The sequence below is a fragment of the Sus scrofa genome, chromosome 13 (assembly GCF_054392235.1).
Source record: "Sus scrofa isolate SSC_HxYL_T2T_F1_AM1 chromosome 13, Sscrofa_HxYL_maternal_Yorkshire_Landrace_v2.0, whole genome shotgun sequence".
NCBI classification, from domain to species: Eukaryota; Metazoa; Chordata; class Mammalia; order Artiodactyla; family Suidae; genus Sus; species Sus scrofa.
In genome coordinates this window covers 84,701,886-84,728,217 of record NC_139395.1, presented here as the reverse complement: position 1 = coordinate 84,728,217, position 26,332 = coordinate 84,701,886, and the positions used below count along the sequence as shown (strand labels likewise).

General features: G+C 48.2%; 1 long non-coding RNA gene across 1 annotated transcript; it reads right to left on the bottom strand.

Annotated features, from left to right (window-relative positions):
• Positions 1 to 3,523: 3,523 nt before the first annotated feature.
• On the bottom strand, positions 3,524 to 26,315 carry LOC146397442 (uncharacterized). The gene is made up of 4 exons (XR_014823863.1): positions 26,205 to 26,315; positions 16,917 to 17,182; positions 7,939 to 8,042; positions 3,524 to 7,797 (listed from the first exon to the last, which is right to left on the bottom strand). It is a non-coding gene; the product is annotated as an uncharacterized LOC146397442 (long non-coding RNA).
• Between the last annotated feature and the right edge of the window lie 17 nt (positions 26,316 to 26,332).

Sequence of the window (26,332 nt, the reverse complement as noted above, 5' to 3'; positions counted from 1 at the left end):
GAAGGGTGCAGAGGAACCTGTGGGGCCAGAATGGTTTTCCTTCCTCACCCCACCAGCTCAGCGTCAGCCACAGACCTGCACATCTTACTCAGCAAAACAAAAGCTCGACCCCTGCCCCACCCTTTTATCCAAAGACAGTCAAGTTCATGTGTGTGATTTTCCCCTTACTCCAGCTACAGAAGCTCACCGAAGGACAATTTCCTTGTGCCCACAGAGGGCTCTGCTCCACAGCCCTGGGATCAATCATTTTCTCCACCTTGGTACACTGGCAGGAATGTTTTATGCCCTACGATCCCTAAGATTGAGAGACTAGGAAACTGCCTTCCTTGCCTAATCCATAATCCAAGTCAGTGTCCATGGGCATGGGCTAAACATCTCCAGAGAAACGTGTTTAAGCAGATTCTGTACTTGAGAGGTGGCCAGAAATGCCCCAAACCATCTCTGTTTGCCTGTCACATTTGCACAGTTAGGGATTGGGGGTTTAAACTAATCACACTCTTCTTCAAAAAACCATGAGAAGGGAAGATATTAATTGCCCCACGCCCTGTGTAGCTTGTAGCAGGGCTGCACAGACATCTGGGAGGAGCAGGGCCAAGATCAGGCTGCTCACTCACAGTGTCTCCTACATTGGGAAGGAAGGAAAAGTCCTCCTTAAGGATAGGGGTTTTGACTAGGGGAATGAAAAATAAGGTGGAGTTTTCTAAGAATGGGCAATTACAGATACTGATTTGTTTGTGTTTTAAGGGCCATAGGTGTGGCATATGGATGTTCCCAAGCTAGGGGTCAGATCAGAGCTGCAGCCACCAGCCTATGCCACAGCCACAGCCACAGCAGATCTGAGCCTCATCTGTGACCTACACCAAAGCTCATGGCAATGCCAGATCCTTAACCCACTGAACGAGGCCAGGGATCAGACCCAAGTCCTCATGGATACTAGTCGGGTTTGTTTCCACTGAGCCACAGGGGGAATTCCTACAAATACTGATTTAGAACTTACTCTGAGCCAAGCACTGTCCCCACACCTGATCTCACTTTGTCCCCTGAATGGCAGCCCTGCCCTACTGCATGTGAATGTCTGTCCCTGTCTGGACAGTGGCCTTCTGAAGGCATGTGCTGGGGCCAGTCAGTGTCAACCAGTGCCCTTTTCTCCAGCTCCACACTGTGTGTCATGATCACCAAGGTGCTGAGGGGATGAGTGAGGGACACAGACAGGTGGATAGATGGGTCACCACAAGACGAGACTGGCTGAGAGATGGCCCAGGAGTATCCCCAGCACCTGACATCGAGTTTGTACAGGAGAGAGGCTGAGAGCTGGATGAATGAGAGGGATGTCCTTTGCAGTCCTCCCAGGTCCCCAGGCACTCACACCGTCCCTGGTTCAGAGTGAGGTGCTCAGTGGAAACCTGTGAAATTATCCCTGGGGCTGGGTTTGGGCTTAGAAATGACTCATCTTTCTGGTCGCTCATCCACCCCGGCTGAGCTGAACACTAAGCTAAGGAATGAGTCTATACAGACCCCAGGGCCGCCATCCTGTCTGTGGCCCTCAGCCTAGTGGACAGGCCTAATGCCAGGGTCCAGCCTTCCCCCCACCCCCACCCCCAGCAATTCCTCATGTCTCTGCAGGAGCAGGGTGTTAACCATCTCAAGTGCTGGAGTGAGAAATGTGTGCTTTTGTTCCTCATCACCTGGGGCCATTGTCTGTGTCAGCCAAGGCTGCCATTACAAAGGGCTGCAGACCGGATGACTTAAACAACTGAGGTCTATTTTCTCACTGCTCTGGAGACTGGGGGTCCAAGATCAACATGCCTCCAGGGGTCAGGGTTCGGTGAGGCTCTCTCCTTGCTTTGCAGATGGCTGTCTTCTCACCATGTGGCCCCATGGAGAGAGAGAGAGCTCTGTGTCTCCTCCCCTTCTCATTAGGGTGCCAACCCCATCAGGAGGGCCCCACCTCATGACCTCATCTGATCCTAATCACCTCCCAAAGGCCCCACTCCGAAGGCTATCACACCAAGGGGTGAGGGCCTCAACATGTGAATTCTGGAGGAACACATTCTGTCCATAGCTGCCATCTACTAGATGTTGGTGTAGGGCCTAAAGGGCGCATGAGATGAAAAAAGTCCCTGCCCCCATGGAACTTACATTCCAGGGGGAAAAGAGAATATGGGGGAAAGTAAGAAATATGTGAGATATAATAAGTGGTGAGAAGAAAACAGAAAGGGCTGTGACATAGACAAAGAAGAATCCACTTTGGGAGGATGATCAGGAAGGGCTTCTCGGAGGAGGGAGGATTTAAGTGGGGAGGAGAAGGCAGTCATGAGAGGGTAAGGGGAGTATGTTCTGGGCCCAGAAGAGATGAATAAGCTGAGCCAGCTGGACTCCAGTCACTGTAAGATTCAGAGGAAAGGAGACTGGCTGGCAATGAGGTTGAGAAAAATGGCAAACCCTCATTGTAAGGGCTCTGTGGTCCCCTAAGGACTTTGGTTTTCACTGTAAGAGCAACAGGAAGCCATGGGGATTTGGGACAGGGAAGAGACATGGCCAGATTTACCTTGCCAGAAGTTCCTCTAGGAGTCTGGGTGGGGATGGCCAGCAAGGGCCCATTCTGCAAAGGAGTGAATTTCAAGAGGGGTGATTGTTGGAGGCTGGGGAAGGGTCTAGACTTGAGCCGATGCTGGCCTGGGGAAAAGCAAGGAGATGCAGAGAAGGTGGGGGAGGTTACCCCTCTTGGCCTTAACTGTCCCCTGGAACCTCACACCCTCTATGGCTCCTGTTCCTTCCTGCTGGGCTCAGCCACATGAGTTGCTCCAGTTGATGGGATGTCAGCAAACATGACCCTAGCAGAGACTAAAATGGGACAGTGCACTTGAGGGGGTGCTCACTCTCAGCCTCTGCTGTCACCATTCACTGGGCTGGCCAGGCAGAGGATGGGAGACATGTGGTACTGCCCCAGCAAAGCCTAGGTCCATGGCCAGCCAGCAAACTCCAGACACATGCAAGTCCATTCAAGACTAGAGAACTACCTAGCCCACCCCAGTGGATCCTGGACATGTGAACAGATACTTTTGTTGGACACACCAAGGTCTGGATTTGTTCGTTTTGCATCAGTACAGTAGCCCCCACCCCCATTCTCGGGGATGCATTCCAAGAACCCCCCCGCCCCCACTGTGGATGCCTGAAACTGTGGATAATACCAAAACCTATATATGCTATGCTTGTTCTTATGATAAAGTTAATTTATACTTGAGGCACAGTAACAGAGTATCTGAGATGCCAGCATTACCACTCTTGAACTTTGGGACCCTTGTAAAGTAAAAGAAGCATTGCTTGAACACAGGCACTGCTATACCTACCGTGACAGCCAATCTGATAACCAGGACGGCTGCTAAGTGACTAAGGTGGGAAGCGGGCTCCGCATGGATGTGCTGGACAAAGGGATGACTCACACCCCCGCCGGAGGGAGTGGGACTGCGCAAGACCTCATCACGCTACTCAGAACAGTGAGCGATTTCATACTTATGAATTGTTTATATCTGGAATTTTCCATTTAATATTTTCAGATCACAGTTAACCTCAGGTAACTGAAACCACAGAAAGCAAAATCTCGGATGGTGGGGGCGGCGGGGGTGGGGGCAGTGTGCAGACTACAGTATTATCTTACTAGACAGCAGATCAGGAGACAGAACCAGGTGACAGTGCTGATGTTTGCTTGTGAGAGCAAAGGGTGGGGGGGAGTCAGGAGGGCCTCCAGTTTCAGGGTGGATGAGGTGCCCTGAATTATTGCCCTGAAGGAAGAATGGGGTTGGAGGCTAGCAAGGGAGCGGCCCTGTGGATAAGATCAGGAATCCCTTTCTCTTTGCTCTGAAGGACAACAGGGAGTCACCAAGGCTCTCAAAGATGGATAGTGACCTGGGAGGGCGAGAAGGGGATGTCCTAAACCAAACTCTGTCATCATAAGTGTATTCCCCACCCTGAGTCTTTCCCAGAGGTTGAACTCACACAAATGTCTTTTGTCCATTCTGTTCCCAGAGAGAAACAGACCGTATCCCCCTTTTTTCCAGTTGCTAGGACACTAAGCTGTTTGAGAAAGGCGTGGGAACATCTGGTTGGCAGGAATGGCGCTTCTGGGAATTTCCTTTGTAAATCTGCTATTCTGTTGACTATCCTAGTGCTCCTGATGGCAGGGGCTCGCCAGTGAGGAGGGGCAGCTAAGGCTGGTCACTGGGGCAGCAGTGAGGAGGGCGGGGCCCCTTTCAGTGAGCAGGGCCCAGATGCTAGTAAGTCAAAGCGTGTGAGTCTGCACCCCACCACAGGGGCTGGCACTCAGAGTAAAGGGACCACCTTAGTTTCTCCCTGCTTTGTCTTTCGTCCAAAGACAGGAGTTTTGCATCTCTTAATAACTGTCCGCCTCACTAAACATAAGTTCCATGAGGCTGATGCTTTGATTGGTTAACCCTGTGCCCTGGGTGCATAGAAAAATGTCTGATACGTAGTAATAATAGTCCTTAACGTTTGTGAGTGTTTACTAGCTGCATGGCATTTTTTTTTTTTTTAAGAGGGACTAATCCTTTTAAACTTCAAAGGAAATGCTACCCTTCAAAACTTGGGTAGCATTTTTGTCCCCATTTTATAGGTGAGCAAACAGAGGCATAAAGAGATGAAAAAACTTTCTCAAGGAGGTGGCAGAACTGGGAATCCCAAGTAGTCTGGCCCTAGAACCTGTGCTCAGAGAGGAAAGACTATTTGTTGAATGAAGCAATGATCTTGCACCAAATCACACGGGGGAACTGGGGTCAAGAGCCCCGTTCCCTCCCTCACACTCACACAATAGCAGCAGGACTGAGTGCTCTCACCTTTGTGGTGTGTGGGCTTCCAGGAGGGAAGGCCTGCCTCCCACCCCCACAAGCTGGCAGGGACACCAAAGGTGGGCTCTATTCAGAACCATCCAAGTGCAAGGTCACAGTCTTCCCTCTGTGAACCAACACCTTGCCAGGCTCCAGGCACCTTCGCCACCTCTGGTGGGGTGGCGATCAGGGAGTAAGCCTCAGGGCACAGACAGGTCTCTCTTGCTGCCCTCTGAGCAATGGTCCTCACTGGGTGCCTGAGAGGTCAGCCAGACCCCCTCAGCCCTGAGCCCTCCCCACTTGCTCAATCTAGAAAACTGTTCAAAATTCTGAGGCTCAGGTTGCCTGGCTCTTCCTTGTTCTTACCAAATCTATTGATGAGAACACAAACCTATGCTCTGACTCAGGGCTTCATCTTTTTGAAACTCAAAAAGCCAAACTCAGGAAAATCGAAACCGTATTTGAAACTTGGCAGTCTTGGCCTTGGAATTCATCATTTCCAGCATTTAAAACTCAAAAGTCTAAACTTTTCAAAATAAAAAGTCTTAGCTTTGAAACTCTTGGCATTTGAAACCAAAAACTCTAGGTTTTTAAAACTCAAAGATTTTTTCTTCCCCCTATGTTTCTCTTTATCATTCTTTTTCTGAAACAATGGAAGATGAGAGAGAGGAAAGGACTGCGGATGTAGTGGCTGTGTGTGTTGGTGTGTGTGTTTACATGTGTAGAGAGGAACATCAGTAAATACTTATGGGTGAAGAATTAACCAAACCCTTTCTCCTTCTCTTAAGAACAGAGTTAACCTTGGATTAACTTACTATCTGTCAACCCTAGAAACTGGAGAAAGGTGGCATGTTGGCTGTGTTGCCAGGCAACACTGCATATGTTAAAAATGACTCTTGATTTGTACATTGCATGTGGACTGGAAAGACCATGAATGAATTATAAATGCCTGATTGAGAGCCAAAACATTGAGCTTCCCCATGTACAAAGAGTCATAACTTCCTTATAGGCTCCCTGGAAGCTTTGCACATGGAGCTGTTGTTAAAAGAGACATTGACTCCTAAGGTATGAATGATTCTTTGAGCCCACACTTCTTGCCCAATTCAGATTCATTTCTTGGACCTAAGTTGTCACCTGAGCTCCTGAGCTGTGGTGGGAATTTCCAGGGATGGGAAAGGCCTGGTGCTGCCCTCAGGCAGGCTGGTTCTTGGACTGTGTCCTGAGTGACAAGTGTGTCCTATGGTCAGGTATAGATTTCTTTATCTAGTTGAACCCAAAGACCCTGCTAGTGGCCTTCCCCCACTAGCTCACATCCTTGTTTCAGTTCCAGCTAGGAAGGCACTTGGAACATACAGCTTAGCTGGAGAACTGTCTAAAAGGAGGGGAAGGCAATGCCCACGTCATGCCCAGGACTTCTGCATATTGTATAAGAGTTCATCGCACAACACCCTTTTCAGGTGAGGATAACCACCCCCATTTTATAGATGAGGAGACTGAGGCTCCCCATGGTAAACTGACTTGTCAAAGGTTATGCAGAAAGCTGATGGCAGAGCTGATAAGAGGAAGACATCAAGTACTGACAAGGATGGGTTCAAGCACTGGCTCTGTTGAGTATGAGCTTGCAGACCTTGTGGACCAACCTCAATCTCTTGCTCAGAGTAAATGGATATCATCATATTACTATACAGAAAAGCTGTAAGGCTTAGGATAGTCCAATTTCAGTTGCTGGGCTCAGTGAAAGAGAATTCTAAATCTTCCCCCATCTCCCTACTCTCTCTGCTGCCAGTCCACCCCAGGGGCTCTACTATCTGACAATGGTCTCTAGTTACCATTGGGCATATGGCAGATGTCCCCAGTTCTGCATGGCACAGCATTTCTGTGGCACAGATTATCCCAGGGCATAGCTAGGACAGAGGTTTTGTTGATAGCCAAATGTCGTTCAAAATGAAGAGCCCGATTGCCAGCATTCCAGAATTGCCTCTGGCAAATGTGAGTTAACATAGCTGTTGTTAAAGCAGTTGGAATGAGTCCATTCATTCAATAAATATTTGATGAACACCTACCAGGTGTGGGGCTTTGTGAGTACCATATCTGTGAGCACACATAATCCTTGCCCTTCGAGTTTCAGTCCAGCTAGGGAGACAGACATTCATCATGTAACTGCTCAAATTAATATATAGTTTTTAAAAGCCAGCAAATGTTACAAAGGCAAATTGCAGGGTTCACTGAAAACTTATAGCAGGAAGTCTGTTGTAAACAGCTAGTGTTCATGCCCACCCAGCCTCATGCTCGCATTTTCTCAATTTGCCTTTGGGGACCCACTTTTCCCTTCCACCAATACATGTGATTCATGTGGGGATGAGTTTAGGGTAGGCATATGACCCTCACCAATCAGAACATTCCACTCCCTGACCACTTCCATGGTTGGTCATAGATATACATGTGACTCAAACCTGGCCAATGAGATTCAACTCTGGGACTTTCATAGCGACATTTGGGAAAAGGAAGTTTTCTTTCTTTGCTGGGGTTTCTAAATTGGAGAATCAAAAATTGGGTTTTCCATGGGGACACTGGAGGAGAACCTGCCTAAACCCAGAGTTCTATAAAGGAAGGCTGAGAGATTTATCATCAGGTAGTTTCCTGGCGATGTCATGGAGACCCTGGATCCAGCTATACCTGAAGCTGTTAGCCCTGGGTTTTTCTGTTATCTGAACCAATAGTCACCCTTTGAGGCTTCAGTTAATTTAAGTCAGTTTAAGTTTGTTTTTCTACCACTTGCAATTGAGAGCTTGGCCTAATATAGGACCAATGGGTGTTGGAAGGCTTCCTTGAGTAGTGACATTCATGCTGAGTGTTGAAGGACAAATAAGAGTGAACTAGGTAAAGAGGCCAATCTGAAGTCAGGAGCTTTGGCTTGAAAACCTTGAGAACTCAGGAAAGGGGAGCGGCCTTCATCCTATGTAGGCAAAAAAAGGACAAATAAGGGGAGATCATCATGAGGAAAAGGCGAGTCACAAATAACCCTTAAGTTATTTGTTGTCTTTCACCTCAGTAAACACGGAAACACTCATCTCTATTCATTATTGCTAAGACCTACGTTATAACGCGCTCCCTTTGCAGATAGAGAGGTCCTCTTCCCAGCAATGGCCATTCCCACAGGACAAGGCTCAGGCCTGCTTTCAAAAGCACTTCTGCTTCTGGCTTTGGAGGCAGAAAAAAAATTTTTTTAAGGGAGGAGGCAATTAAAACAGAAAAAGTAATGACAAACTGAAAATGAGGTCTATTTTTAAATGCAAATAATTGTTTCTTTAACATTTTATAACTTATAATTTTATGTTTCTAACTTTCTTAAATTTCAATGTTTTATTTTTTTCATTATGAAAGTAATATAACCACATTTTGGGATGTGTAGAAGAGAAAAAAAAATAAGCCTTTATAATTCCCTCATTTCAACACAACCAAAGTTAGTTTCAGGTATTTGTCTTCTGTCCTTTTGTTTGGCTAATTCCTTGCAGTGCACAGCCCAGCACGTCCATAGCCCTGTGCCATAGCCACAGGGACTTGTTAAAATGCAGATTTTGGCTTAGCAGGCCTGGGGCAGGGTCTTGGATTCTGCCTTACCAATAAGCCTGTGGGTGCTCCCACTGCCACCTCAGACCACGCACTGAGTCATGCAGAGTTGAGGTCAGCTGCAGGCTGTGTGGCCTCAGTCAACCCACTCAGCATTTGTGCCCCAGTCCATGAGTTCCGGTACTCTGGAGTCTTCTCTTGACCCCCAGACTAGATTAAAGAGCCAGACACTTGGAGGTACTCAAGGCGCCAATGTCTAAGTGTTGCTAAAATCCATGTATTTGCAAAGCTTCTAAGATAGGGGTGATATTCTTGAGTCTACTCCAGTGAGAGGCTCCAAAGAGCATGGCCCCATAACTGCAGAGCTCTGCTTATTGAGGCGGGGGTTTCCAAGCTTGGGGCCAGGGTAGAATTGCTCAGGGTGGGGAGCAGAGGTTGAAGCTGCCACCCACATCTTCCTCTCCCCTTCCTCTTACAACACGTGCCCCTCTGCCACATGAATGCTGAACACCTATTTCCTTAATCTTGGCTGCTGAAGTGGGAGATGGTTAGCTTGTCCAGGGTATCTCAGACCTCAGCCTTGACCTGTGTTCATTAGGTGTGATCCCAGATGAAATCTTAGCATATCTTTTTTTTGGTCTTTTATTAAGGCTATGGCATATGGTGGTTTCCAGGCTAGGGTTGAATCGGAGCTGCAGCTGCTGGCCTATGCCATAGCCACTGCAATACCAGATCCGAGCTGTGTCTACAACATACACCACAGCTCACAGCAACACCGGATACTTAACCCACTGAGTGAGGCCAGGGATCGAACCCACATCCTCATGGATACTAGTCGGGTTCTTAACCTACTGATCCACAATGGGAACTCCAAAATCTTAGCATATTAAGCCCTTAAGATACCTGCTTTTGAAGTTCCCGTTATGGCTCAGCGGGTTAAGAACCCCACATAGTATCTGTAAGGATGTTGGTTTGATCCCTGGCCTTGCTCATTGGGCTAAGGATCTGGCACTGCCACAAGCTGCAGCACAGCTTGCAGATCTGGCTCAGATCCAGTGTTGCTGTGGCTGTGGCATAGTCTGGCAGATGCAGCTAGGATTTGACTCCTAGCTTGGAACTTCCATATGCCACAGGTGTGACCCTAGAAGAAGGAAAAAAGATATCTGCTTGTGAGATGGGCACTTTCTATGAGATATTCTTAAGTCTCTAGTGAGGCCGGATGCACCCTCCCTTCTGCTTACTACACATAGGCACCTTCCCTCTGGCCTCCCAAAGAGGAGCCTGGCATTCAGCTGTTCACATCTGGCCCCTTCTAATGTCCCTGCCTCATCTTCTTATGTCCCATACTCCAGCCAGACTGAAGGACTCTCTGGTCCCACCTCCATGCCTTTGCCATGTTACTTCCTCTGCCTCAAATGCCCTTCCCTACCTTGATCATTGAAGAACAAACTTCTATTCATCCCTCAAAACCTAGAGCAGAGGTCTCCTTCTTCACACAGTGGCTGACCTCTTGCCCTGTGCCTTCCTTGTGTCTTGCACATAAAACGAGGCATGACTCTTGGTAGCAAATGCTTAAGAAAAAAAGGTTTATCTTTCATTTACCTAATGGAAATATCCAGGTGGTGGAACTGCTTCAAACACAGCTGAAACAAAGGGTTAAACTGAGCCACTGAGACAGCTCTTCTTCTAGATTGGCCCTGCTTTCCTTTGGGTAGACTTCTCTCTAGGGCAGCCTTTGGAACCCCCTCCAAGCTCAGCTTTACCCCAGCCTGAAATTCAGCCCAAGGCTTCCCTCCCCCAGCAGCCCTGCAAAAGTCCCAGAACTGAGCCTCATTAGTATGGCTTGGGTCACTTGCCAATCCTTGAACCAATCACTGTGGCCAGGGATCGACAGCTCTGATGGGCCCAGCCTGAGTCACATGACACCTCTGGAGTCCAGGGACTAGAATGGGGAGGGGCAGCTTCTGGAGAGAAATCAAGGTCCTGGAACTTGAGGCCAAGTGGTGGGGTGGGGGACCCAATAGCCAAAACCTGTAAGTGCCTACCGCAGATGCCTCTTAGAGCACTTTTCACATTGTACAGTTATTTGTGTATATGTCTCTCCTCCAGCTGGTAGGGAACAAGGGTCCTTCTCATTTATAATTCCAGAACATCATTCCAGCCCAAGGGAAGAGGAGCTTAATAACTGGCCATTAAATTGTACTTTTTAGGCATTTCATTTAGGCTATGTGACCTACATAGCAAGTAAATCAGAATAGAGTCTGACAAAAATTTTTGTGACATGTATATTAAGGTAATGCTTCCTGACATTTAAAAAATCATAAATTGAGTATTTTCTCAGCGTCTGTGTCCATGCTGGGTGAGTCATGTGTATCTCTCATGAAATCCTCACAACTCTTGGGAAAGGAGACTCCCCCCTTCACAGGTGAGGATGCTGAGGCCCAGATGCCTTAAGTAGCTTATCAAGGTAACACAGCTGGCCAGGGGCATTGCTGGGAGTTAATCCCTGGCAGACTGACTTTCTAGGACTTGCTGGCAGTTTGCTGAAGGGGTTCTTAATTCAGGGGGGAAAGAGTGAAGGACCTTGGGATCACCTTTGGGGCTTACTGCAAATACTCGTCTTAGTTTGGGTTCCCTCAGAGGTAGACCCTGAGTGAAGGATTCAAGTGCATTTACCTTAGAAGGAGACCCAGGGTGGGACAGAGAGGGGAAGGCAGCCAGGGAGGAGTGCTTCAGATGTGGGCACTGCTGAGGGCAACTGGAGCAGAAAGCTGTGGAGATGAGCTGAGGGTCAGCTCAGAGCAGTCCCACCTGAGGGGTGAGGGAGCTGGCGTGCTCACTCCCTGGCTCTCTGCAGCCATTGGCTGGGGCTGCTCCCAGGGGCCGGGGCTTTGCCAGCATGTCCAGAAGCCAGAAAAAGGCCTCAGGCACCACCAGATGGACAGACCAGGGCCTCTCAGAGGATGCTGACAGAGGCTACTCTGGCCCTTATCGTCCTAAGCTTGGGACCACTCTGTAGAATCACAGATGGAAATATCTGAAATTGGGGCCATTCCAGACCCTGAGTGGTGGTGTGGCTCAGGCTCCTGCCTCATGCCCAGACCATGAGGGGTCCCTAGGGGGAGGTGGCCAACACACAGTGGGTGCCCCTGCAGTATTATTGAACAATTAATGATTTCTCTTTGCCTCCAAGAAAGTACAGGACTGGAATTGCCTGGGTATCATGCAGCCAACATGAGGTGGAGGATCTGGTGAGAAAGCAGCCCTCTGGACAGTGCCAGGTGAGAACAGGGACTCTCTCTGCAATAAATACTCACTGGACGAGTGATTGGATAGTCTGAGATGTTGTCCTGGGTGCCAAACTCACAACTAATGTAGGGGGAGTTCTCCTTGCAGCTCTGCGGGTTAGAAACCTAATGTAGTCTCCATGAGGATGTAGATTCAATCCTTAGCCTTGTTCAGTGGGTTAAGGATCCAGCATTCCTGGAAGCTCTGACATAGTTTGCAGATGCAGCTCGGGTCCGGTGTTTCTGTGGCTGTTGTGTAGGCTAGCAGCTATGGCTCGAAGTCGACCCTAGCCCTGGGAACTTCCATATGCCACAGGAGTGCCCATAAAAAGAAAAAAAAAAAAAAAAAAAAGACTAATGTGGAGGCACCCAGAACCTGAGGGCCTGCCTCTGAGGGAGGGCAATGCTACACTGTGGATCGTGCCCCCTGGGGTTGTGGGGCCACCCTGGCTTCATGCCTGCCTGTCCTGGGGTCAGGACCTGAGGCGGGGGGTTGTCGAGTCAGCATGGTAGTTTGTGGGACCTTTTACCACCAGGGAGCAGCAATTTGTCCCATCCTCACATTCACATGGGGCCTCACACATTCAGACTGACATTCCAAGGGGGTCACATTCTATGTGAATCCGAGTCAGCGCTTTCAACAATATTAACAAAGTCCCATTTTCAATGCAAAACTGGAAATAATATAATTATCACCTCCCTTCACACACATGCACATACACCCACCAGTGAGTGGAAGTAAATTCAAGTGACAAGCAGTTTCAAAGTGCACAGCCCTCGACAATTGTTTGTTGTACTGCACTGCTGCCGCACAGTGCCATCACTTGGGCCATAAACAAGTGGCCTCTGTCCTGTCCTTGTGGGTCTTGAATTATGAGAGTTTCAAATTATGCATGGTCTTTGGGAACATATTCCTTGTTGTGTTCTGGGTTGTGTTATTAAAGGTGTTCATTCTTTCATTTGAATCATTTAAAATATATTTCTTTGCAGGAGTTCCCATTGCGGTGCAAAGGAAAGGATGCAGGTGGGTGTTGGTTACCAGGACTGGCAGCCCACAGAACCACAAGGAGTCAGGGAGGAGCCATTCTCCAGAATAAAAAAGAAAGAGAAGCTGAGCAGACACCAATGATACGGGTCCAGCACCTCACCACAGAGCCTAGATGAAGCTTCAGAATCCTTCTTAACACTGTGACCTAACAGAGTCGGCACCCAAGGCAAAGTCTATTTGCTGTTTAGATCAAGGCTACAGGGAGGTACATGGTGCAGAAAAGAGGTGATTTGATTGGAAACTAGCTCCACCTGGGTTTGAATCTGAGTTGTCAGCCAGTAGGCAAGATGCTTCACTTTTCTTACCTGGTAAGCAAGGGGAACAACCTGACCACAAAGGTGCTTAGGGCAGGTGAGATCATCCCTGTGAAATTTATCACAATCCCTGGCAGAGAGTAAAGAGTAAACATTCAATAAGTGCCAGCTCTTATCTGAGTGTGGGTTCCCCTGAGGCAGACTCTGAGACTTAAGATTTCCTTGTGAGTAGTTTACTCGGGAGGTAATCCAGGTTGTGATAAAGGAACCTGGGAGCAAGTGAGACAGGGAAGAGAAGGGGGTTGTGGGCAACGGGACCGATGCTGCTGGAGACTCCTGAGAGATGATTTAGATGCACTCGAGTTGTACCCACTCCAGGGCCAAGAGGGCTGGGGTATTGATGTACTTACTAGCTGCCGTTAGAGGGCTGCTTCTCAGCATCAACTCCCAGATGTTTACAACCTGCCTGGTGCCTGAGCTGACCTTACTCCTATGGCCAGAGAAGCACCTGCAGGCACAGTCACAAGTGTTTGTAGTAAGAAGGCACACACTGGAGGGCGGGGCAAAGTGGGCTGCAAAAGTTATCTTTAGTATCTCTAAGCTGTAGAGCCCTTGTACACGCAAGGGATGATTTTAAAAAAGCATTTTTTTTTCAGCCACATCTGTAGCAGGCAGAAGTTCCTGGGCCAGGGATCACACCCGCGCCACAGCGGTGACCCAAGCCACAACAGTGACGATGCTGAGTCCTTAACCTCCTAGGCCACAAGGGAACTCCAAAAGCATCTTTTATAGGGGAGCTGCAATTATGTTGAATGGTCCCCACACTCTCCACAGATCCTGAGATCCTATTATCCCCCTGTGTTCTTGACCTTAGCTTTCATGCCATGAACAATTTTTTCCCCTGGGACCTGAATATGTCATTCCTCATCTCTGTTCTGGAAACCACCTCAGCTCCAGGGGGAACTGACATCTTTGGGTAAGCTGGAGGCCAGCTCACTTACTCCCACTGAAGCAAACCTAGGGGCAGGCTGACTTCCTGGAGCATCCATGGCTGGGTCCTCATGGATATAACCCATGCATAATGAGGCATTGTAGGAGTTCCCATGGTGGCTCAGTGGTTAATGAATGTGACTAGGAACCATGAGGTTGCAGGTTCTATCCCTGGCCTTGCTCAGTGGGTTAAGGATCCAGTGTTGCCATGAGCTGTGGTATAGGTTGCAGACATGGCTCGGATCCTGTGTTGCTATCGCTCTGGTGTAGGCCAACGGCTACAGCTCCGATTCAACCCCTAGCCTGGGAACTTCCATATGCCGCGGGAGCAGCCCAAGAAAAGGCAAAAAGACAAAAAAAAAAAAAAAAAAAAAAGAGGCATTGTACAAAAAATAAGGTTGTTCTAAAATTCCTTATACTATTTTTTTTTGTCATTTTTTAAGGCCACACCCAAGACATACAGAAGTTCCCAGGCTGGGGGTCAAATTCTGATCCACAATCACAGAAACACTGGATCCTTAACTCACTGAGCGGGGCCAGGGATCGAACCCACGTCCTTATGGATACAAGCTGGGTTTGTTACCACTGAGCCACGATAGGAACTCCAAATTCCTTGTACTCTTAACTGAGCTATTCATCCCTGGGCCACTCCCTTCTAACCAACTTCCTTCACATGGATGAGTGAACAATTTGTGTACAAGTGTTTATGTGAACATGTTTTCAGTTTTCTAGAGTATAGATCTAGGGCAGGAATTGCTTGGTCATATGGTAACTATATTTAACGGTTTGAGGAACTGCTTTCCAAAGTAGCTGTGCCATTTTACATTCCCAACAGCCATGTATTAAGGCTCCATTTTCTCTACAACCTTTCCTATGCATTTTTTTTTTTTTTTTGGCTGAACCCTCAGCATGTGGAAGTTCCTAGCCAAGGATCAAACCCACGCCACAGCAGTGACACTGTCAGATCCTTAACCTGCTGAGCCACCAGGGAACTCCTGCAGTTTTTTTTCCATTGAAAAAAATTTTTTTGAATTCCCATCATGGCTCAGTGGTTAATGAATCCAACTAGAAACCATGAGTTGAAGGTTTGCTCCCTGGCCTTGCTCAGTGGGTTAATGATCCAGTGTTGCCGTGAGCTGTGGTGTAGGTCACAGACTTGGCTCGGATCCTGCGTTGCTGTGGCTCTGGCATAGGCCGGTGGCTACAGTTCCAATTGGACCCCTAGCCTGGGACCCTCCATATGCCACAGGAGCAGCCCTAGAAAAGGCAAAAAGCCAAAAAAAAAAAAAAAAAAATTCTAGCCATCCTACTGGGTGAGAAATGGTGCCTCACTGTGGTTTTGATTTATGTTTCCCTGATGACTAATGATGTTGGGCATCTTTACACAGCATTAGTTCTGATTACCACACAACATGCAGGAACATTCCCAGTCCTGGGCTTGGGCCATTAGCATTTACCAGACTCGGGCTTCAGGACTCCTTGGCTATAAGCAGGCACCCTCAGTCTGCTCTTGGACTGAGCCCTGCCATAACTTCTTGGCAGCATCCGATCACTTGGTTAAGTCATTGCTGGCATGAGTCAAGATTCTCCTGGTTGAGGGAGTTCCTGTGTGGCTCAGCAGTAACAAACCCTACTAGTGGGTTTGATCCCTGGCCTCACTCAGTGAGTTAAGGATCTGGTGTTGCCATGAACTGTGGTGAAGGTCACAGATGAGGCTCGGATCCTGTGTTGCTGTGGCTGTGGTGTAGGCCGGCAGCTGCAGCTCCGATTCGACCCCTAGTCTGGGAACTTCATATGCTGTGGGTGAGGCCCTAAAAAAGACCAAAAAGAAAAAACAAAGATTCTCCTGGTTGAAAGTGTTAGAAACCCAACTGACAATGGCTTGAGCACAAAGAGGGATATATAGACTCACATACCTAAATAAATCTCGGGGCCATGATAGCTTCAGGCATGCCTGAATCTAGGTGCCCAACAGATGTCATCTGGAAGCTTTCTCTTGCTCTTATTCTGAGCTCTCCTTTCCTCTAGGTCAGCTTTATTCTGTGAGAGGCCCTCCCCTATTGGTGGCAAGATGACTTTGGGCAGCCCCAGTCTTATCTCTTTGTTGTTAGCAATATCAGCGGAAAGAGAGCTTGTCTTTCCCAATCCTTTCACCTAAGGTCCCAGGCTTGTCTCTCACTGGACTAATCTGGGTCATGTGCCCATCCTTATATCACTGACCAAGGCCATGATTGAACTTGCTGAGTGGCTGGGCCTGGGTCACTCACATCTTCATCTTTAGAACTAGATTGGGGTCAGCACTTCCCACATTGTGTAGCCTGGAGCCAGGGGAGTGGTGGCTCCCCACAATAAACTGAGATACCATCTCCAGAGGGGAGATTGGATACAGGACCGACAGAGACCTCAGGTGTCCACTGGACCCCTAGAGCTGGCTACCAGGGGCCTGGCCCTCTTCCTAATGGTTTAGGAAGACACCACCTTCTGGGACACCTGCCCACAGCGGTGAGCTAGACCCAAGGCTGTGAACACACCCAGATAAGGACAGGGAGAGTGAAGAATGGGTCTCCTTAATGGTGCAGGGGAAGAATAAATAGAAGCCTTGTAAAATTAGCTCTGGCTTGTTGTGCAGAATTGGTCGTGAGAAATACACAGGCTTCCACGTTGATGACTTCCATCAAGAGAAGCCCAATTCCTTTGTGATAAAGCACTTCTCATGCTGCTGAGTCCCCCTAGAGCTCCTAAGAGTAGGGGTTTGATTTTGTTCTTCGTTTCCTTTAAATTACCAGGAAGTCTTTGTTTTTTTTTTTTTGTTTTTTTGTTTTTGTTTTTTTTTTTTTCACCTTTAGGTGGCAGGAAGCAGCGTTCCATCTGAAAACATCCCCATCACCCTGCTTCCCTCCCCCAGTGGGGGCAGGAGCTGACTCACTCGCTGGGCTCTACTGGGCTCCTTCGGTCCTGATGGGGCTGTGTGCATAGGAATGTGCACGCGCACCCACACCTCCAAAACACAACCCCATGCGGTCTCCACGATGCACCATCCCTGAAGGGGGTGTATCTCCCATGCCTGGAGCTGGGACCAAAGCCGTTCTCCAAAGGCTTGTTAATTCTTAGACAGTCGGGTGTGAATATCGTTCTGACGTTTATAGCGCAGTCTTCTCCACACTGCTGTCTCTCCCACGCAGAGCCACGCACCTGCCGGAGAGAAGGCAAGCATCCCACAGCAGATGTTTTGGGCCCTGGGAATGCTTAAATATGTACTCTATCAAAGGCGCTGTTACCCAAACACAGGACCCGAGGAGGGGGAGATGAAGGGAGGGGCACTCTGGCATCCCCAAGCCTTCTTTTGGAGACGAGCATGGATGGCCAGATAAATCTCAGCCTTGGATGAAAACAAAAGGCTAGTTTAGGAAAGATGTTAGAATTTATATTAAACACACACACACACAGTGCAACACGTGGCTATGGAGTCAAGAGAAACCTAATTTGGCTCTCAAATCTCCCATCTCTAGCTGGGTGACCTTGGGTTGGTTGCTTAGCCTCTCTGAACCTTCTCACTCTGTAAAATGGGGATCTCAGAGGTAACTGCTTAGGGTTGTGGTCAGGTTAGATTAGTGATTCATAAGCCAGACCAGTGTTGGATATTATTTTCTTTAATTGGGCTTCTAAGTCAAGGTGGCTTGTCAGGCAACTCTATCCTGATACTAGAAATAATTCAATTTCTAGCTGCCCTTGATCTCAGCTTCCAGCTTCCAATTCTGGCATACCTAAAAGTTGGGTCCACAGGTCGTCTATCCTGTAGGTCCAACCTCTTCCCATTTGCTAGGTATCTCTGGGTTTGAAGGGGAAATGTATGATGTTCAGTGCTTTTCTGGTCGCAAGTGGCAAAAAACAGGAACTTCTGGTTTGTATAACTAGAAAGTTCATGGGTATGTCTGACTGCCAAGGAGGTTAGACAGAGGGGCACAAATGTCACCTGGAGCCGGTTTTACTCCATCTCCCCACTTTCTCCAAGTTATCTCCGTTCTCAGACCTGCTTTCCCTCATCATCACAAGATGGCTGCCAGCAGCATTGGGTCCACACCCAGCGGAGGAAAGGGAAGTCTCTGTCATGGCATCCTCAGCAAATCTTGAGGCTTATGCTGACCAAGCAGGCTGAAGTGACCTTAAACCAGGACTGGTGGCCTGAGAAGGTACCTCACTCATTGGCTGGGACTTGGGTCACGTGCCGACCCTGGGTGGGAGGCCTCACCTCTCCAAACAAAACTCAGGCTTCTTGCTGGCAGAAGAGGCTGGAATGCTGGCAGGACCTATTGCTGCCATCACCTATGTGGATCACCTTCAGGCTGAGATCCAGGGGACCCAGCCTGTAGCCTTCCCTGTGGTGCCCTCCTCTGACCACTGGCGTGTGTTACAGTAAGTGCTGGAAAGATGGAACTCCTGCCTGCTCAGGTGTTGTGAGCATTCAGTGAGCTGAGTTCATCATGAAGAGGCAATGCTTTATGCCACCAAACCCATTTCTACATCCTGAATGCAAGAGGAGATTGCATGTTCCCCCACCTCCCTGCAGGTAGGTGGGGCCACAGGATTGATTTCTGGCCCCTGGACCGGGGTGAAGGGGTGGGGGGGAATGGTAGGCCTACTCAGGTCCAGGCCTTGTCCTCTCTTTTCCCCATATGTCATGTGGAAACAGAGGGCTCCCAAGTGGTGGAGCCCCAATTCCTCAGTCCCTGTGTGGAGGAGGGCCCCAGAGATCACCAGCCTTAAATTTTGTGATGGCAACAAGTAAACCACAGGTGCGTTGGGTCATTGGTTCCCAAGGAGGGTGGGGGTGTTTGGTGATATCTTAAGATGTTAGATTTTCATGACGTGGGGTGGGGTGGGGTGGGGGAGATGCTGCTGGCTTCTAGTGGGAATAAGTCAGGGATGCTGCTGCACATACCATCATCCCAGACCAGCCTGAATGGGCCCCTACAACAGTTACTCAGCCCCTATGTCAACAGCACTGAGGTTAAGAAATCCTGCTCTGAAATATGGGCATGAGAGTTCCTGTTGTGGCTCAGCGGGTTATGAACTTGACTAATATCCATGAGGTTGCAGGTTCAATCCCTGGCGTCACTCAGTGAGTTAAAGATCTGATGTTGCTGTGGCTGTGGCGTAGGCTGGCAGCTGCAGCTCCCATTCCACCTCTAGCCTGGGAACTTCCATATGCTGCAGGTGTGGCTTTAAAAGGAAAATATAGGCATCTTGAAAGAAGGGACTTGTTGATTTTCTTAAAACCCTCCATCACACCCGGGAAAAATTCCAGACTCCTTATCTTGGTCTGCAAGGCCCTGCAGGACCTGGGCCCTCCCACCCCTCTGACCTTACAGCTTCCTTCTCCCCTCCTCATTTTACTCCAGTTTCTCTTGCCTTCCCTCTGATCCTGTTTCAGACCCCACAGCCTTCATCCTTGCTCTCCCTTTTTCCTTAAATACTTTTCTTCCTGCTCTTCCAGTTTAAATGTCACCTGCCCAGAGACAGCTTGCTGGTCACACAGTCCATATCCCATCCCCACAACCACCTCACACCTCTGTCCTCAAACTACATAGCTGTCATTCTTCCATGGCCATGACTGTGATTTACCACCAGGTCATGTGCTGGTTACCTTGAGAGGGAGGGATCTGTCTTCCTCCTGAAATGCGAGGACATGGGGACAAGCTCTGTGACCATTTTGCTTATTTCTGTCTCACCAGCACCTAGCAGAACAGCTGCATGTGCGCAAGGTCAAAAATAACTTTTGAATGAATGCATAAAAGAATCATGGGTGGAAAGAGTGGAGTCTCTGTAGTCAGTATCCCTGAATGGAATTCTGATTCCAAGGCCACCTGTGCGTCACCTTTACTCTCCAAGGGGATGAAAGTCCCCTTATCTGTGAAATGGGGGTAAGATACCCCCAGCCCCAGGATACTATGCAGAGGAAAGGGAATGTGTTAGCAGAGCACAGCACAGGCCCCTTTTAGCCATGTGTTGACCATAGATGCCTGAATAAAAGGAGGACAGTTCCCCTGTGTGCTGTTGTTTTGAGGGTGAACTCCTGAGGAGGAGGGAGATGGAGTTGGGATGCAAGAAAGGCACCTTCGATGAAGAGTGGAGAACGTGTATAGGTGATCGGAGCCCTGGTTACCCAGGGAGCCTCTGCATCTCCCTCTCTTGACAATCCTTTCCCTCCTCCATCCTCCAAGACCATGATCCCAGCTCCCTCCTGCCCAAATCATGGTCCCAGGCTGATGCCTGGCCTCCCTGCCACCTGTCCCTCAGCTGCAGGATCCAGGAAGGATGCAGCCATTGTTAGGATCCCTGTTATGAGAGTCACAGTCCACCCCTACTCTGTCTCTATCTGTGTCCATCTAGACCATGCAGGAAATGAAAGTGGGTAGCAGAGCGTCTGCAATAAATAGCTCAGACCCCAGGCGTGAGTGTCTGCAAAAAGGAATGTGACCTGGGGCCTCTTTCTTTCAAGTATAGCCTCATATCAGATTGAGGGCCACAAAGGAACTTGGATTGTTTCTACCTCTGGATGTGTGAAGAGTGAGGACCACAGGCAGGTCCCAGAGAAGGCGGCAGACTAGGGGAGAGGTGGATGCAGGAGCTCCATCTGCTAGGAGAGGCAGAAGGGCTCCCCCATGGCCTCTGGGGGCCACCTAACCTCCCTGATTCCCTCGTCTATAAAATGGAGATGATGGCAGGCCCTGCCAGCTTAGTTTACTGTGAAAGTTAAGTGGGTTAAAGTGCGTAAGGCACCACTTGAGGGTGGGCTGACCCAGGTGACTTGCTTCCAAAGAACAGGCATGCAGAGGAGTTATAGGTAACTTTCTAATGGAGACCTGGCAAATCCTGCCCCAAACCAGGTGACCAAGGTTAATGTCACAGATGACACCTTGATCATGGACTTCTAGCTTCCAGAACTGCAAGATAATAATTTCCATTGTCTTATGTCACCCAGATAACACAGGACCAAAAGCAGGGATCAGGGTACAAGGGCAAATGTCTTTGGCTTCTCCAGCTTCCATTTCTCTGCTTTCTGCCTCTTCATGGCCTTTAAGGCCCTCCCTTGCTGAATGCAGATTCAGCTGCTCATCACTCAGGAATTCAATACTGAGAGCCAAGTGTTGGGTAAAAGGAAAGACAGCTTTGCTGTGGAAACTGGAAATCCTGGGGAGAAGGTGGACTCATGACCCAAAGAACCAACTCCCCACTCCTCCCGGAGGGAGGGGCTGTGTGCTGAAGAGAGGGTTGTGGGGTGCAGGATCAGCTTGTGGACATTCTTCTGATTGGCTGGTTGTGAGGTAATCAGGAGTCAACATCATCAACCTGGTTCCAATGGGTCTGGGGTCTACATGCTTGTGGGCAGCATACAGTTAACTTCTTCTACCTGGTGGGGGTTTCAGTATCTGCAAAACTGCTCAAAGCATATGGCTCAGAATATTACCTACAGCCCGTAAGGAGGAACTAAAGGTCCTTGACTGTTTAATGGCTAGACTATTGTTATCTTGTCTTGTTTGACTGTCTGCCTTTGTTTCCGCCTTTTCTTCTCTTATTACATTTATTCTTTGGAACTCAGGGAAGGCCTAGAAGGCTACAATTTTTCTCCAAACAAGAGGTAGGCAGAGGACCATGGGGGGTGGGTGGGGCTGGTTTCTGTCCTGGGAGGGCCTCATAGCATCCTGCTATGACACTCTGAGGGTTACCCACCATGGCCTTGCCAGGCCCCTGACTTGCCCTCTGTGCCCCACCCTTGGAGACCTCACTGGGCTTCAGGCTCCCTCCTTCCCTCCCAGCTGCCTTTGTATATGCAGTGGGATTGGGTGGGGTTGAACATAGTAAAGTATCTTCTCTTTCTCATAATAAGCTGCTGGGCTGAAGTTGGGAGGCAGCACTTGGGCCCTATTTTTTGATAGTTTTGTTAAGGCTGTAGAGATCTGAGCACTTCTTGATTTTAATGATGACTTCAAGCACAAATCTCCCAGGCAGCAGAAAAACCCTCATGCACCATCCACTTACTCCAGATTTGCAAGCTGAGGGGGGTGGGCTTTCCAGGGCACCAGATGATCTTTGTGCAGTGCCAGCTTGCCCCATCAGGCCTCCCAGCATTCACTTGGTTGCTCCTTCTGCCTGCAATGACCTAAGGACTGCTGAAATATCCTGTTGCCAGCTACTATCAGAAATTTCTGGAGTTCCCATCATGGCGCAGCAGAAACGAATCCGACTAGGAACCATGAAGTTGTGGGTTTGATCCCTGGCCTCACTCAGTGGGCACTGCCATGAGCTGTGGTGCAGGTCACAGACTTGGCTCGGATCCCACATTACCGTGGCTGTGGTGTAGGCCAGCAGCAACAGCTCTGATTAGATCCCTACCCTGGGAACCTCCACATGCTGCGGGTATGGCCCTAAAAAGACAAAAGACAAACAAACAAACAAACAAATTCCCCTTCTTAGTAGAAGTGAATAGATGAATAAATACATAAATAAATGCAACGCCAAGTATAGTCTTGGATCCACAGAGGGAGGACCTGGAATTAGGCTGCTTGGGTTCAAATCCTGGGACCAAGACTAATTGTGTGACCCCAGACAAGTTACTTAACTTCTCTGTGTCTCCGTTTCATCTGAGAAGACTTTATTATCTGCAAAATAAAATAATAATAGCACCTATCCCTGAGGTTGTTGTAGGGATTCAGCGAGAAAATGCCAACAGCAGATTTGTGCCTGATGCTAACAAAGATTAGCTCTGTCATCCAGGGCACGAGTTTCAATACCTTTGTGCTTCATCCTATGCTCTTACTTAAAACTTAATTTCTTTAGATCCAACCGAATCTTTTTCACACAACTAATTTATCTACTGCTGAGTAATTTGTTATCAGAGATGGTGTGCTGCAGACAGAACAAAGGTTAAGATGCTGTGAGCTGGACACATCTGGAAGACACACATTTCCAGTATGAGGAAACAGGATACTGTGTGGAGAGAAATCATTTATGGGTCAAAAGGAGCCTGGGCTGAATTAAACCTCTTGACTTCACTACCAATTAAAACATTACAATAGCAGCACAAGTTACATATAGCCTGCAACCTTGTCACAGTGAGCCTTCATGCTGGAAACTGACTGCAAGTCCCCCTTTAAAAGTAAGAACATGCCTGGGTGGCCATGCTCACAGGGAAATAATTGCTGTGTTTCCAAAGGCCGCCTCTCTCTCCTTTTATTTAAGGTACCTGGTGGATTTAACAGGCAATTAAAATCCAATAGTAGAAGGAAAGGAAGAAGGTAATCACTCTCCCACCCAGCCTCACCCCCTTGGGACCCAACAAGGGTGGAGGGATGAGCTGGAGCTCAAAGCTCTGCAAAATATGCAGTGTCACAACACAGACTGTCGTTAGGCCTGCTCTATGCAGGCGAGAAAACTGGCGCTGAGGGGAACTTCTATACCCGCAGGAGATGCGTGCACAGCACTTCTCAGCTTGCAAGCCATTTCCACACTCCTTATCTCAAACATTCAGGCATCCAATTGGGTGCGAACACATAGGCTCCGCAGACTCCGAGGTTCTCAGTGTAACTAGAGGGCTGCAGCTGAGCCCAGCCTAGTCTTGGAGGAAATCCTAGAGTCCTGCCCTCCCCCTTCTTCCTGGACAAACCCAGGTCCATATGCGAGACATAGTGGCCTGAGATCTGGCTTAGAAGATGACATCCCAAAAGGAGAGCATGGTCTGATGAAATCAGAAGGGCGGTGGCCTCAATTTTTGAACTTGGCAGAGGAAGGCAATTCCAGATAGGGCCAGAAATTTGGGAAGCATAAAAGGAAGGAGGATTTGAGGAACAGAATTACATGAGAAATGGCTGGTGTGCCAGGAGGGTGTTCAATCCAAGATGAAGCTTTCTGTACTTCTGAAGAACTGGATGTGTGCAAAGGCTGGGGAATTCAGGAGACTCCCTGGTTTATTCCTGGTTATTTATTTATGTTTATTTATTTATTTATTTAGTTAGTTATTTTGCTTTTCAGGGCCGTACCCGAGGCATAAGGAAGTTCCCAGGCTAGGGGTCAAATCAGAGCTATAGCCACCTTTTTATGCCACAGCCATAACAACTCAGGACCCAAGCCACATCTATGACCTACATCACAGCTCATGGCAATGCTGGATCCTTTACCCACTGAGCAAGGCCAAGGATTGAACCTCCATTGTCATGCATACTAGTCAGATTCATTTCCACTGAGCCACAAGGGAACTCCCTATTTCTGGAATTTAAATGGCTTGGGAGGTCATTTAAATCAGCTGTCCGCCACTCTCATGTAAAATTCTGATGAGGGTAATGTGCAGACTTGCCTGATGACATGGGGATGATAGCAGGGACACTGAACAGGCATTATATAGAGAAAGCTAAACTCTCAAGGTCTTCTGGGGCATCCATAAACAACTATAAGTTCTTTCTAGCAGTCCAAGGTCAGAATATTGGCCTCACTATCAGTGGCCAGTTAGGTAAGGAAACTGAAGTTCAGGTTTCCAATCTATCTGTGGCTTTTCCTTCTGCCCTCTTCCTCCATCTTCCTTCTCCCCTAACTCCCTTACCCTATCTCCCCTCCCCCTACACCATCTCCCCTCTCCCTCCCCTATCTCCCTCCCCCTCCTCCTCCCCCTCCCCTCCCTCTCTCTTCCTCTTCTTTTTCTTCTTCTTTCTCCTCTTCTTCTTCTCCTTCTCCTTTCGGCTGCACCAATGGCACGTGGAAGTTCCCAGGTCAGGGATCAAGCCTGCATAACAGCAGTGACCTGAGCTGCTGCAGTGACAATGCCAGGTCCTTAACCTGTTGTGCCACAAGGGAACTCCCTTTCCCCTCTTTCTTTTATATAAATCCTCTTATAGTTTTTTTTTAAAGATGAAGGCGCCCCTCTTCACAAGTAAACAGCATGCAATAAAATAATTTGGAACTATTTTTTGACGGTAGGCACCATTACTTGCTAGCTGTCAATGCCCTTTGGCATGTCACTTAACCTCTTGAGCCTTGTTTTTCTTGTTTTTCTCCTTAGTAAAATGGGTTAATAGCTCCCACTTCTGGGATTCTTCCAACGATTAAACAAGATGATCCATGAAAACAGTTACACATAAATGCTACTGCTTCAGTCATTATCATTGGTAACAGTTTCCTATTGTTGCCACAAAATTAGTGGTTTAAAGCAACACAAATGTATTCTCTTAAGGCTCTGGAGGTGGGAAACCTGAAATAAGCCCTGCAAAGCCACAATCTAGATGCAGGGGCCCTGCATTGGAGGCTCTGGAGGAGGGTCCATTTCCTTGTCTTTTCCAGCTTCTAGAGGCTGCCTACATGCCTCCACAGTGGCACCATCCTCCTTCTTCCAAGCTCACAGTGTAGCATCTGCTCTTTCACTGATTCTGACCTTTCTGCTTCCCTCTTACAAAGACCCTTGTGATTACATTGGACCTACCTAGATGACCTCACTCTCTCAAAATCCTTAATCACATCTGCAAATCCCTTTTGCCATAGAAGAAAACATAGTTTCAGGGGTGTGCTGGGTGGTGTCATTACCCTGTCTACCACATCATTAATATTTTTACCGACTAGCTCACTTCATCTAATCCTCATTGAACTCCATGAAGTAAGTACTATTTTATTCCCTTTTGGAAATAAAAATATGTGTTTCTATGAGACACATAGAAAGTAACTTTCCAAGGTCATACAGCCAGTAAGTGGTGAAGGAGGGATTCCAACCGAGGGGGTTGACTCCTGGAGTTAACATTCCTAGGAGCTGAAATATGTAAAGTGACACACAGCACTATATCAATGTTAGCTAGTATTATTGTTATTTCCACTAAAATTAATAATCCTTATCTTATAGGACTCTTGTGAGAATTTAAATAAATTAACATATGAGGAGTTCCCACCGTGGCGCAGTGGTTAAGGAATCCGACTAAGAACCATGAGGTTGCGGGTTCGGTCCCTGCCCTTGCTCAGTGGGTTGACGATTCGGCGTTGCCGTGAGCTGTGGTGTAGGTCGCAGATGCGGCTCGGATCCCGCGTTGCTGTGGCTCTGGCGTAGGCGGGTGGCTACAGCTCCCATTCGACCCCTAGCCTGGGAACCTCCATATGCCGCGGGAGCGGCCCAAAAAAACAGCAGAAAGACAAAAAATAATAATAATAATAATAATAACATATGAGAAGCACCAGACAGTACCTGGCATATAGCAGATCTTCAAATGGCATTTAGATCTTTGCGATCCTGGTAACCCATCTCTTTTTTTCAGTGGGAAAACATTCATTTTAGTTCACTACGCCCTTCCCAAGATGGCGCCATTGCCACAC